The sequence below is a fragment of the Drosophila willistoni genome, unplaced genomic scaffold (genome assembly GCF_018902025.1).
Source record: "Drosophila willistoni isolate 14030-0811.24 unplaced genomic scaffold, UCI_dwil_1.1 Seg194.1, whole genome shotgun sequence".
In the NCBI taxonomy this organism is placed as follows: domain Eukaryota; kingdom Metazoa; phylum Arthropoda; class Insecta; order Diptera; family Drosophilidae; genus Drosophila; species Drosophila willistoni.
Window position 1 is genome coordinate 1 of NW_025814160.1, and position 11,444 is coordinate 11,444.

General features: G+C 37.9%; 1 long non-coding RNA gene across 2 annotated transcripts; it reads right to left on the bottom strand.

Moving 5' to 3' along the window:
* Positions 1 to 2,003: 2,003 nt before the first annotated feature.
* On the bottom strand, positions 2,004 to 3,297 carry LOC124461078. 2 transcript variants are annotated; one of them, XR_006954916.1, is made up of 5 exons: positions 3,258 to 3,297; positions 3,012 to 3,189; positions 2,369 to 2,467; positions 2,207 to 2,314; positions 2,004 to 2,153 (listed from the first exon to the last, which is right to left on the bottom strand). It is a non-coding gene; the product is annotated as an uncharacterized LOC124461078 (long non-coding RNA). The 2 variants fall into 2 exon arrangements; XR_006954917.1 differs by lacking the exons at positions 3,012 to 3,189; positions 3,258 to 3,297 and adding an exon at positions 2,522 to 2,552.
* Between the last annotated feature and the right edge of the window lie 8,147 nt (positions 3,298 to 11,444).

Here is an 11,444-nt window from a genome sequence, read left to right on the forward strand (position 1 = left end):
TGCAATGCGGGAGGCGACGGCCCATTTTGATGGCGCCCCATCTCTCATCAGATTCGATTGCCACCTAAGATACCAAAAAATTATTGAGAGAAACGAACTCAAAAACAAAAGGAGGAAAAATCGAAACTAAACAAACCTGTTGTGCGCATGGAAGGACACTGATCAACGGCCTGTTTCGAGATTTTAAAAGAGGCACACGAAATCGCGCGTACATAGAAGAGCGATTGAAGGGCCAGCCAATCCAAATCCAGCGACTTGTCCTGCCTCCACTCAAGCCTGGGGAAGATTCACCCTTAATGATGACCAACTCTCAAAAAATCTTGAGCGAGTTGAAAACGAGCTCCTGAATGAGATTGAAAGTAGCATAGAAGCTGAAACGAAAAATAATGAGAGATTACCACCATGAAGGTGCAAAAAACTGCTAATTCTTTACTTACTCACTTAAACAGCCAGCTGACCTGACAAAATCTCCATACAGCGGTTAAAGGGACTTGGCCTCCCGCTTTCAGCCAGCCTGTACCAGGCCTGGCCAGCAGGCAGTCAATATGGACCTATCATCCAAGCAATGCCTGCTCGAGCACTACATTGCGGTCGAAGGATTTGGCCTCCCGCTCCTAGTTATTTTCCTCCAAACGAGCCTGTAGATGGAACAGATGCTTCTCCAGTGCCGCGCACCAATTGCTAGCCTACTGTGCTGCCACTCCACAGGCAAACAAGCTCTCCTGACGGCCCAAAACTCCAATACTGGGCTGAAGGGCACGCATACATTGTTCTGGGGTCTCACATAGTCCAATCCGAGAAGAGAGACAGAAATAAGCCGAAATGTTTGCCTATGACAAAAAAAACAACACATGTTACTCACTTCTTGCCTATAAGAGGGAATTTTCCTGACAATAAGAGCGCTGCCTCAATGATTTTGCCAACTGCAATGACGCCATGAATCGATATGATTCGAACTGATAACCTGCAAGAAACAATTATACTAATCACTATTAATGAACAATATTTGTAAATACTATATTCTTTATAATTATTGCAGCTTGCAACTTGTTCTTGATCCTCTAGTTGTTTTTATGGTCCTTGGTAAAACCCAGTAAGCATTTATTTACTTGCATGTAAAAAATTTCCCATGTAAATTTCCACAATTTTTTTTTTGTCCTACCAGTAACACCCAACAAACATTATGTCTTATATATTAATCATTCACACTATTAATAAGCCATGTAAATTATTTCTAAGCTCGTTTTTATTGTAATTGTATATGCTTCCTGATAGGGGGCGAAAAACAATAAAAGATGGTTGACTCCTTCGGGAGCCAACCACTTGGCTTTGCAACTGCGGCCATACAAGTAAAAAAAAGAGAGAATTGGAAATTCTCTCCCTTTATCACCTGGCCGGCTGAGTAATGGCCTGACTCAAATCACGCCAAAACAATGGACACCTATGGCAAAATAAAAGCTACCCTGGAGGCAAACAAATTTGCCTTTTTACTCACCAGCCCAGATGGGAACGAGGTGCTAGATTTGCCATCTTGAATCTACACCACTCCACTGAATGCGAAGCTATCCGTCGTGACCTGAAAAAGCTAGGATTTGAGACAAAATACATCAAAAGACTAACAAACTACAGAACTAAGAGGCCAATGAATGTCTTTTTAATTGAAATTAACAAACATAATGACAATAAACATGATGAAATACTTAAAATTAAGGTCCTAGGCAGCCAGGAGGTACGCGTCGAGAGGCAAAGGGGCCGAAGGGAGATTCCCCAATGCAAAAACTGCCTCCTCTTTGGCCATACAGCAGGTACTGCTGCCTTCCCCCGCTCTGCTCCGTCTGTGCTGGCCAGCACAAATCCGACAAATGCGCCTCTCCTGATGGCCATCTCCAAAGTGTGGCAACTGCGGAGATGGCCATAGAGCCACCTATAGGATCTGTGCCTTTTATAAGGCTGAACTGGCAAAATTTGTCGTTGACCAGCGCCCAGAGCGGCAAGAAGGCAAATGAATCATGAAAAGGAAAGAAAATTTGGGCATGACACAATGAATATGCAATCTAACGCTAACAAAAACTTACCTGAAGTCCACCAGCAAACGTCTGCACCACCTCGCCAGTCGACCTGTCCAGATTTCCGCTCATCTAATGCACCAGTACCTGAAAATAAAACAATCTTAAAATAAAATGAACTAAAATCTACAAATGCTCACCTGAAAATACACTACAGCAAACAGCAGCTCCTTGTCCAACGTCGTATGCATCGTCTCATCTACGTCGTCCAGCATCTTGTCAAGCTAGTCCGTCTGCAGCTCGTCCATCTGAAAATAAAATAAAATCATTATCTAAATCTCCGAAAAATCACAAAAACTCACCCGTTAATCCATGTCAGCCAGCAGCAGCACCGCCTGCGAGTCCTCGTGCAGCATCTTGGCAATCATCTAGTCCATCTCGTCCTCTGCTAGCGCCTGCACCTGGAAAAAAACACAAATCGTTAGAAAAATCACCTAAAATTCACACAAACTTACCTGCAAATTATAGTCATCAGCAGCAGCAGGTCCTGGTCCTCTGGTCCTCAAGCAGCGGCTACACCTGAAAGCCAAAAAATATCAACAAAAAATCGCTCTAAAAAAACCATAAACTTATCTGAAAGCCAGCTGCAGTCTTTAGCAGCACCTTTTGCAGCCCCTCCTACACTTTCTGGTGCTAAATCTCGTCTGGCAGCCGCCCCATTGGGTGCAACTAATGCGCCTGCACCTGAAAGAAAGCAAAATTGTTACAAAATATACCAAATCAACAAAATGCTCACCTGTAAATTACTCGCATACAGCAGGGTTTTATACACTAGACGTACCTGAAAACGGCGAAACAACTAAAATTAAAACAACTATAATTATCGACAAAGCTAAAAGTCAGCGTACTCACCAAATACCAACATGCGGCCAACAAAACTGGCCAAAGCCAAATCACCAGTACCTGAAAACAAACAAAAAATTAAATTAATCAACAAATACTTACCTGCAAGCAAACCCGGTCGGGCAGCAACACCAACAAAAATGCAAAACGGATCGTTTCGCAAAACCTTGCAGCAACAAAATCTGCCAAAGGTCGCCAGCTGTTTTCGACCCAACAGCTTTACTCTGTCGTCGCCAGAATACTCCACCGTTCATGAACTCGCCATGTTCCTGCAAGGCATCTGAAATTAATTTTAAAATGTTCTATGTTAATTATTACTATTGTCAATTTTATATTTTTTTTACTTACCTATATTTTCCTATTGTTTACAAATAAATGTCGCTCTCTTCCAGCTCACATGCGGAAACTTCGCCATCAGACCCATATCGATGACTTATCGATAGGTCATCAACATTTCAGAGCATTATCGATATGCCAGCCAATTCTGGCTAAACCAAAGCCAAAGACTCTGAATCTCAGCCTTATAAAGCTAACTTCTGGCTTGCTCTCAAATGATGCCTTACGACTCTAGCCAATATTGGCTTATTTTACTTAAATATTTGGTCTCTTTATGTTTTTCCCCACTAAAAGCTAATTGCTCTAAAACTTCTAGCCTATAAAGCTAACTCAACTAAAAGCTAACTGCTCTAAAACTTTTAGCCTTAAAGCCAAGCCTTGCTCGCAATTGATGCGCCAACGGCCAAGCTAAAAAACTAGTGTTACTCAGACCCAAAATATGGGTCTCCCTACTTTTTCTCCAGTGTGGGGGAAAACCAGTTTTTTCCCCGACATTAATCGCCACGTTTTTGTAGCACCTTAGCACCAAATTCTTATTCGCCAAGTTTATTTATTATTAAAAATTGCTACCTACTTGACTACTTATGCTAAAAGTAACATAATCTTAAATCTATCATACTACAAACTATCTTACCTAAATCGCTAAAAACTAAATGTTAATCTAATGTCTTATTTTTTTTGATATTAAGTTACTTCTGAACAGAAGATTTCTTTGGCCTCCCTGTGTATAACAGGTAACGCCACAGCGTATTCGTGATGATGAGTTTCGTATTTTGGTTTTGTTATAAATAAATTAGCTATTTAATTTAATTTATTTATGTGTGGATTAGATTGTTAGAGTTCTATGTTGGCAGCCTTAGTAAATTGTGTTATCGATTTGTAGTTGGCGATAGGCTCTTGCGCGAGTAATTGATATATATCGTTATACTTTGTTAGTGTTGGGAAGTTCATTCGGGTGTTTGTGTATTTTGAACAATTTAAAATAATATGTGAGATATCTTCTGTAATGTTACAGGTGTCGCATAAGTTGTTGTCAACGACTTTCATTTTAAATAGAGTGTTTTGTCAAATGCGTGACCGCTTAGTATTCTGTTTAGTTGTTTTATCTCCAGTCTATGGAATTGGTTTTTCCCTGGAACCATGGTTGTGATGACACATAAGGATATAGAAGGCAGTATCCTTTGTTTCGATCTATACAAATTCATTGTACGCTCTTTCCCATTCTAGTTTTATTTTGTTGTATATATGAATGATAGCATCGTTGATTGTCCAGCTTATGTGCGTGGACATTCCATCGTGTCTGGCATTTTGGCTGCGGTATCAGCTAAATCGTTTTCTTTTATGTTTGAGTGACTAGGTATGTGGTGTATTTCGACTGAGATGATATTATAACTATTTTCTATATTTTAAGGATTCTTTGAGCAATGCAATTATTGTTCTTTGGGTTTCTAATTGTTTGGATTGCTCCAAGACTGTCTGTTAGAAACGCTACTTTGAAGAGGTGATTCGAATCAGCAAACTCCACTGCTTTTTCCAAAGCTGTGAGTTCCGCAGTCAATGATGACAGTTTTTTATTGCTGTAATAGCTTTTTGTGATGTTGGAGCCCAAGTGAAAAAAGCACTTCCAGTAAAATCTTCAGAAACTGAACCATCTGTGTAAATCAGGTCAAATTTTTTTGAATTTAAGTTCTTAATTTTTTCTTTATACAGGGAGAGTATCATTGTTTCATTTGCATGTCTTATGTTTTTAAAGGCACCTTTGGAAAAATTGCATCTATGAAGATTTTTCGTGTGCGTATAGGAGTTGGCTCTATGGGTGTAATGTTGTCCAGGACATCTTTAAATTCAGCATACACTTTGGCATAACTTGTTTTATTAGCATGAAAGACACTGGACAGAAGCGACGCTGCTGGCAGGCCATAAGCGAAGACCCTGATCAGTTCTTTTGCTGTGGTAAATTTAATTCTATACTCTGGTGGAAGTTCGGCCGCTAGGTGGTATATTATATAAGTTGGAGTTGATCTAATAAGCCCAATGCCTTCCTTAAATGTAAGTTAGCATGAGTATTTATGATGCTATTACTGTCTTAGTTGTATTTGCAAATGAAGAGCTTGCATATTCATACCTGTTCTTGTAAAGGCCTTATAGAAAAGAATTGCATTTTTGGGATGGGTCCAAAACGACAGCCATTAATCATATGAAGAAACATATTTGTTTTGTTTGACTTAGCAATTGTTTTCTTTATGTGTTGGGTCATGGAATTATTGGTGCTAATCAGTCTTCCTAAGTAGTTAATTTTATCTACGTCCTAATAGCTACGTTATGCATATTATTTGTAGAGGTTTACGTCTTAAATTAAATGTAAAGCAGCAGATTTGTTCGGGTTGAATGACAGGTTGATTTTATTACACATTTTACTAATTCTGTAACTTGTCTTTCTAATATGTTTTTAGCGTCTGAAAAGTTTTATGGTAACATACCAGGAAAAAGTCATCAGCATATTGAAATAGTATGCTGTTAATTTGGTTGCTTATCTTGTGCAGCTCAGCTGTGTATAAATTGAAAAGTATTGGACTAAGGCAGCTACCCTGACTTACTCCTTTTCTTATTTTTATTTCTGTTCTTCCCATAGTCAAAACTCTTTCTTTAAGGTAGTTGTAAATGAATTGTATGTGTCTGTGATCGAAACCTAAATCTATTAGCTTGTTGCTAGAATGGGAATATTAACAGAGTCGAAGGCTTTGCTTAATCTAATACAGATGCACAAACGTGCATGCCCTAGCTTTCAGATTTGCTATATTGTTTAAAACGTCATTGATGCAGTTCGATGTGGAGTGGTGTTTACGGAAGCCGTAAGATCTCGGGGCAATATATTGTTGTTGTTTATATGGTTTCCATCCTGTTTTTACCAAACTTCTAAGCATTTGAAACTACGCTTAGTAGGCAAATAGGTCTATTGTTTGTTATTATAGCTGAGTCTAGATTCTTTTAGGACAGGTACTACTTTATTTTCTCCAACTAGCTGGTATGTCACCGTTGTCTAGAGTCTCATTTAGCAGGGATACCAAAATTTGAATTCTGAGGGTGGTAAGGCTAGAAGCATTCTATATGAGATATTGTCTGGACCTTTTGCTGAGTCCGGGTTGCGGGAATTTAAAAAGTCAAGTAAATCGTTGTCAGTAAAGTTTGAGTTGCTAGCGGGTAGTAGCCAGGTGTTAGGTGGTTTCATTCTAATGCAGTCTGAAGTGTCAGGTACCGTCGCCATTTGTTTAAGAAATTTTTCATGATCCTCATCAGTTTTTCGTTTTTTGTCGGTTTAAGTTTTTTATATTGTTTAAGGGCTGTAATTTTTGCCACATTTCTTTTGCTGAATTAGTTTTTGAAATTTCGTCCATTAGCTTGTCTATATTGTTTTTTCTAACTTTATGTAAGTAGTTGTTCAATGTTCTATTGCTTTTTAAATAAATTAAAGCGTCCGTGTGAAGTTTGTTTTATAATATTTCTGTCTGCACGCGTTTCTAAGTCTAAAAAGTCTGTCACAATGTTCATCCCAATATTTTTTTGGTTTGTATCTATTTTTGGGTCTATCGAAATTGTATTCTGTGTAGTTATATTTGTGAAGTTGATGTCAGGTTGTCCAGTGAAGAAATGTGAATTTTTGAGAAGGCTTGAAGTATTTTCTTGTGATTTATCCTTTTTTGATTCTGTACTTCGTATGTTTCGTCTAGTTCTAGTATAACTGGTAAATGGTTGCTGTTTGATATTTTTGCGTTTGTCACTGTCCACTTTGGGTTGAGGTTGTAGTTGTTAATTAATGTGATGTCTAAGGTAGAAAAGTACGATGCGTTGTGTGAATATGTGGGGTTGCCATTGTTAAGACAATAAAAGTTGTTGTTTATTAGTAATTGTTCTAGGATGTTTCCTCTGTTGTTTTGAATCGTGTTTCCCCATATTTGTGATTTGGCGTTAAGATCTCCTCCTATGATTGTTAAACCATTAGTCTGGTTTGCCCTCGTTAGAATTTCTTTGCATCCTTCTCAAAAAGATCATCACTTAAACTTTGCGCTGCATAGACGCTAAATAAATTGATGTTATGTTTCAGGTTCATAGTGGACACTGAAATCACTTCTACTTCACTAATGCAATTTAATTGTGTGAATTTTATATATTTTTTTAGGTATATGCCTACTCCGCCATATCCATCTGCTCTGGGGTGGCAAATAAAGTTGTAATTCGCTAAACTACAATTAGCATTATTTGTGACCCAGATTTCAGATATAATTGCTATATCAATGTCGTTGTTTATTAAAAATATTTCTAGTAGATGTTATTATTGTTATGCGTTAGGCTCTGTATATTGTACTGTAGAATCTTCATATGTCTATTATAATAAGATGTTGAGTGTAAGGTACTAAGTAAGGATTAAGATTTGAATTTAATTAAGTTGGTTTATTTTTATAATATCTATTTTTGTGTTAGTTTGTGCGATTCTATCTCTTAGTGTCTCTAAAATTTATAGTGGACTGAATTTAGTTGAATGTTTGGATTAGTTATAAATGAGGATATGTCTATAGCCAGCTGTGATAAGCCTTCTTTTGCCATTTCAAGAGCAGAGGGGCTGTCAGTAGACTGATTAGATTGGGATGTAATGGTTGGGGGTGTTGGTTTAAATGTGTTGTTTGTATGTGTGTTAACGTATTTCTCATTTAAAGTAATTTTGTGTTCATTTAGAGTCGCTTTCCAGGTACTCATTGTTCAGAAGAGTTTCTCTCTTCATTTCGTCTGTTTTGCATGTTTCTTAATGTTTTATTATATGGGATGTGAGCGTGTAGTTGTTCTGTTGATAATTTTGTGTTGTTCTGCAGAGTTGGGGTTGTAGATGTCTTTTGCCATGTTGGAATGGGAAATTGTGTTGTATCATTAGTGTCTATCGTATTTTGTCTTTGGAAAAGAGCTGGATATCTAATTTTTACCTCATTTCTGGATAGATTCTCCATTGTCATACATTTCTGTATGGCAAAGGCTCTCTTGCGAGCGGGGCAGTCGATTGAGGTAGCTGGGTGATTTTCTTTGCAATTGATACAAATAGTTTGTGTGCAGGTTTTTTCTTTATCATGTGACAGGGAGCATTTGTTGCACTTTTGGTCTAACTGTTTGCAGTGTTGCGCAAAGTGATTAAATCTGAAGCATCTGTAGCATTGATTAAAAGGTACAAAAGGACTTACTGGAACTTTTGAGTATAGAAAAGTTATTTCTGTTGGTATTTGAGATCCTTTGAAAACTATTTTAACTCTAGATGTTGCAATTAGATTGTCCTTCTCCTTTCTACGCACACGAATAATCTCGTGTATGTCCATTGGTGTTGAGATATACTCCTTAAGTTCTTCGTCTGAGAATCTTGTGGGGATCTGGAATATGATTCCAGTTTTGTATAGGAAATGCTTTAGTAACTTGGGTTCATAGTCATATTTTTTAAGGTCCGATGCGATAAATATGTTGGCTGCAGCTGCCGATTTAAATTCTACCTTGCAACGTCCATATCCTATTTTATTGACAGTTATTATGTCTTTGACTTTTAGTTTAAACAAAACTGCATTTAGCTCTAATGGATTAATTGGTAATCTGTTTTTATTGCTCTCTTTGTTATTTCCATCTACTCTGTCTACATACACCACAAATGGTCCCTTGTGTGTATTGTTATAATATAGAACGTTATTTTGCGATTTGCCATTTGACATTTCTGTTGGATCTTTATTCTCCTTTGGTGCCGAGTCATTGGATTTTGGCATTTCTGTCATTTCTACTTCGTTATATTCAGATTCTGATTGGCTTTCATTAGTGGTAATTTTTCTTTCCTTTGATGTCCGCGATATTCTTGGCTTTTTGGATCCGTTTAGCTCTGAGAAGGGGCTACCACCCCTGGCCTTAGAGCCCGTGATTTTACGGGTAATTTTACCCATTTTTTTTTTTTTAACTTTCCACAAAATTAAATTTTATTATATTTTTTTTTTTAATTGACTTATTTCACTGTGACTTGTTTTTTTGAACACAGTGAAATAAGTCAATTAAAAAAAAAAAAAAAAAAAAAAAAAAAATGTCTTATTGTATATTTTTTATTTAGTATTAATCTAGTTTTAAGATAATTTTAATCCCCAAGGTTTTTTAATTCAAGGTCATGTAAACGCGGCAGAACTCTCCTTGAAGTGATCCAGGCTGACAAGAAACTGGACATCCTGGTGACGGGTGGTAATACTCATTTCCCACACGACCGGCGAAAAAATCCCTCAGCCATTGACTTTGGAGTTTATTCTGGAATAAACCACAACAGATAAACTACTAAAGCTATATGCGAACTATCCTCTGACCACTTACCTGTTTTTGTACACATCACGATGGACCAGCACCCAAACTTACTTCCTGACAATCGAAGACTTTTGCCTGTAGGATCTAACATTAAACTGTTCCAAAACACCCTCAGCGACTCCCTCCACCTAAATATGGAAATCGAATCTGGATTAGACATTGAGGACGCGATTAATATCTTCACAAACAATAGTCACCATGCTGCAGCCCTGGCCACTAAGCCTCTACGAAGGGACCTGCCAAATACGAATCGTACCGAATCGGAGGAGCCATACCTATAAATAAAATGAAGTAAGTAAGTCGTCTCGCCGACTTTGGTATACCATACACCAGTAAAGCAAATATTTCAAGCATTTTCACATGCTTCTTACAAGCATATCTTAGTATCTCGCTCACTCAATCATACGAGCACCCTACCAGCCAACGGCCAACTCCGGCCTTATGGAAAAACGTTTATATGCATAACTCGACTGTTTTTTATCCGATTTTGATCAAATTTGGTATTGATATAGATATTAGTATTAAATTTAAGTGTGCCAAATTTGATTGCATGAGGTAAAAAAATACGGGAGATAATCAAGTTTTTCAAATTACGGGGCGGAAAAGGGCGTGACAAAATTTTTATACATACAAAATGTGTGCATTTACTAAGCGAATATACATACCAAATATGGTGTCTCTAGCTAGAATAGTTTTTAAGATAAACGCTTTTTTTAAATTACGCGGGCGGAAAGGGGCGTGGCAAAAATTTGAAATAAACTTGATCACTCTACATACTACACGAGTCTACATAAAAAATTTGGTGGCTCTAGCTCTTATAGTCTCCGAGATCTAGATGTTCATACGGACAGACGGAGGACGGACGGACGGACGGACAGACGGACATGGCTAGATCGACTCGGTTGTTGATCCTGATCAAGAATATATATACTTTGTGGGGTCGGAGATGCTTCCTTCTGCCTGTTACATACATTTTGGCGACTTTAATATACCATTTCACCCTATGGGTGTATGGTATAAAAATGCACAAATTATTAAAACAAAAAAATAAAATAAAATTGATATAATGCCTCTCACGAAACTTTGAACGTAAAAAAACATTAAAATATACTAAACAATGAAATAAGCCTATCAAAAAACATACACTTAAATAAAAAACTATGTAAAATAGACTCCTCTGATCGGTACAGACCCCACAAGCTGTGGCAATTAACCAACAAACTAAAACGGCAGCCCCTTCCTAACTGGCCTCTTAGGATCCCTAGCGGAGTAGACAAGAAGCATGCATGGACAAGATCACCTGAAGGTAAAATGGAGCTGTTTACTGACCAGTTAGAGAAGCGTTTCTCTCCCAACTTGACAAATAGCTCCCTTGACAGGGCCAAAATCAACGAGGAAACAAATGCCATCCTTGCCCAAAAAATGCTCATGGAGTATGCATGTAAAACCCACCACTCCATCGCTAGCTCCTCCGCCAACTTTGACTCCAGCAACTCACCTTTTGTCAAGCCCATCACTCTCTCTGAACTAAAAAAAGAGATTGATAGCTTAATCAACAAAAAAGCACCAGGATATGATAGGATCAACAATGCCCTAATCAAAGTTCTCCCACTCAAAGCTATCATCTTCTTACTCAAAATATACAACAGCATCCTACGTTTTGGCCACTTCCCCCTAGTGTGGAAAAAAGCCATAGTTGTCATGGTAAAAAAACCAATTTCTGAAGCTAGCTCGTATCGCCCCATAAGCTTGCTTCCTGCTTTCTCAAAAATACTTGAATCCTTGCTTGCCAAGAGGCTCCTTAAATGTAACCGTCTTTCACAATCCATACCTAAC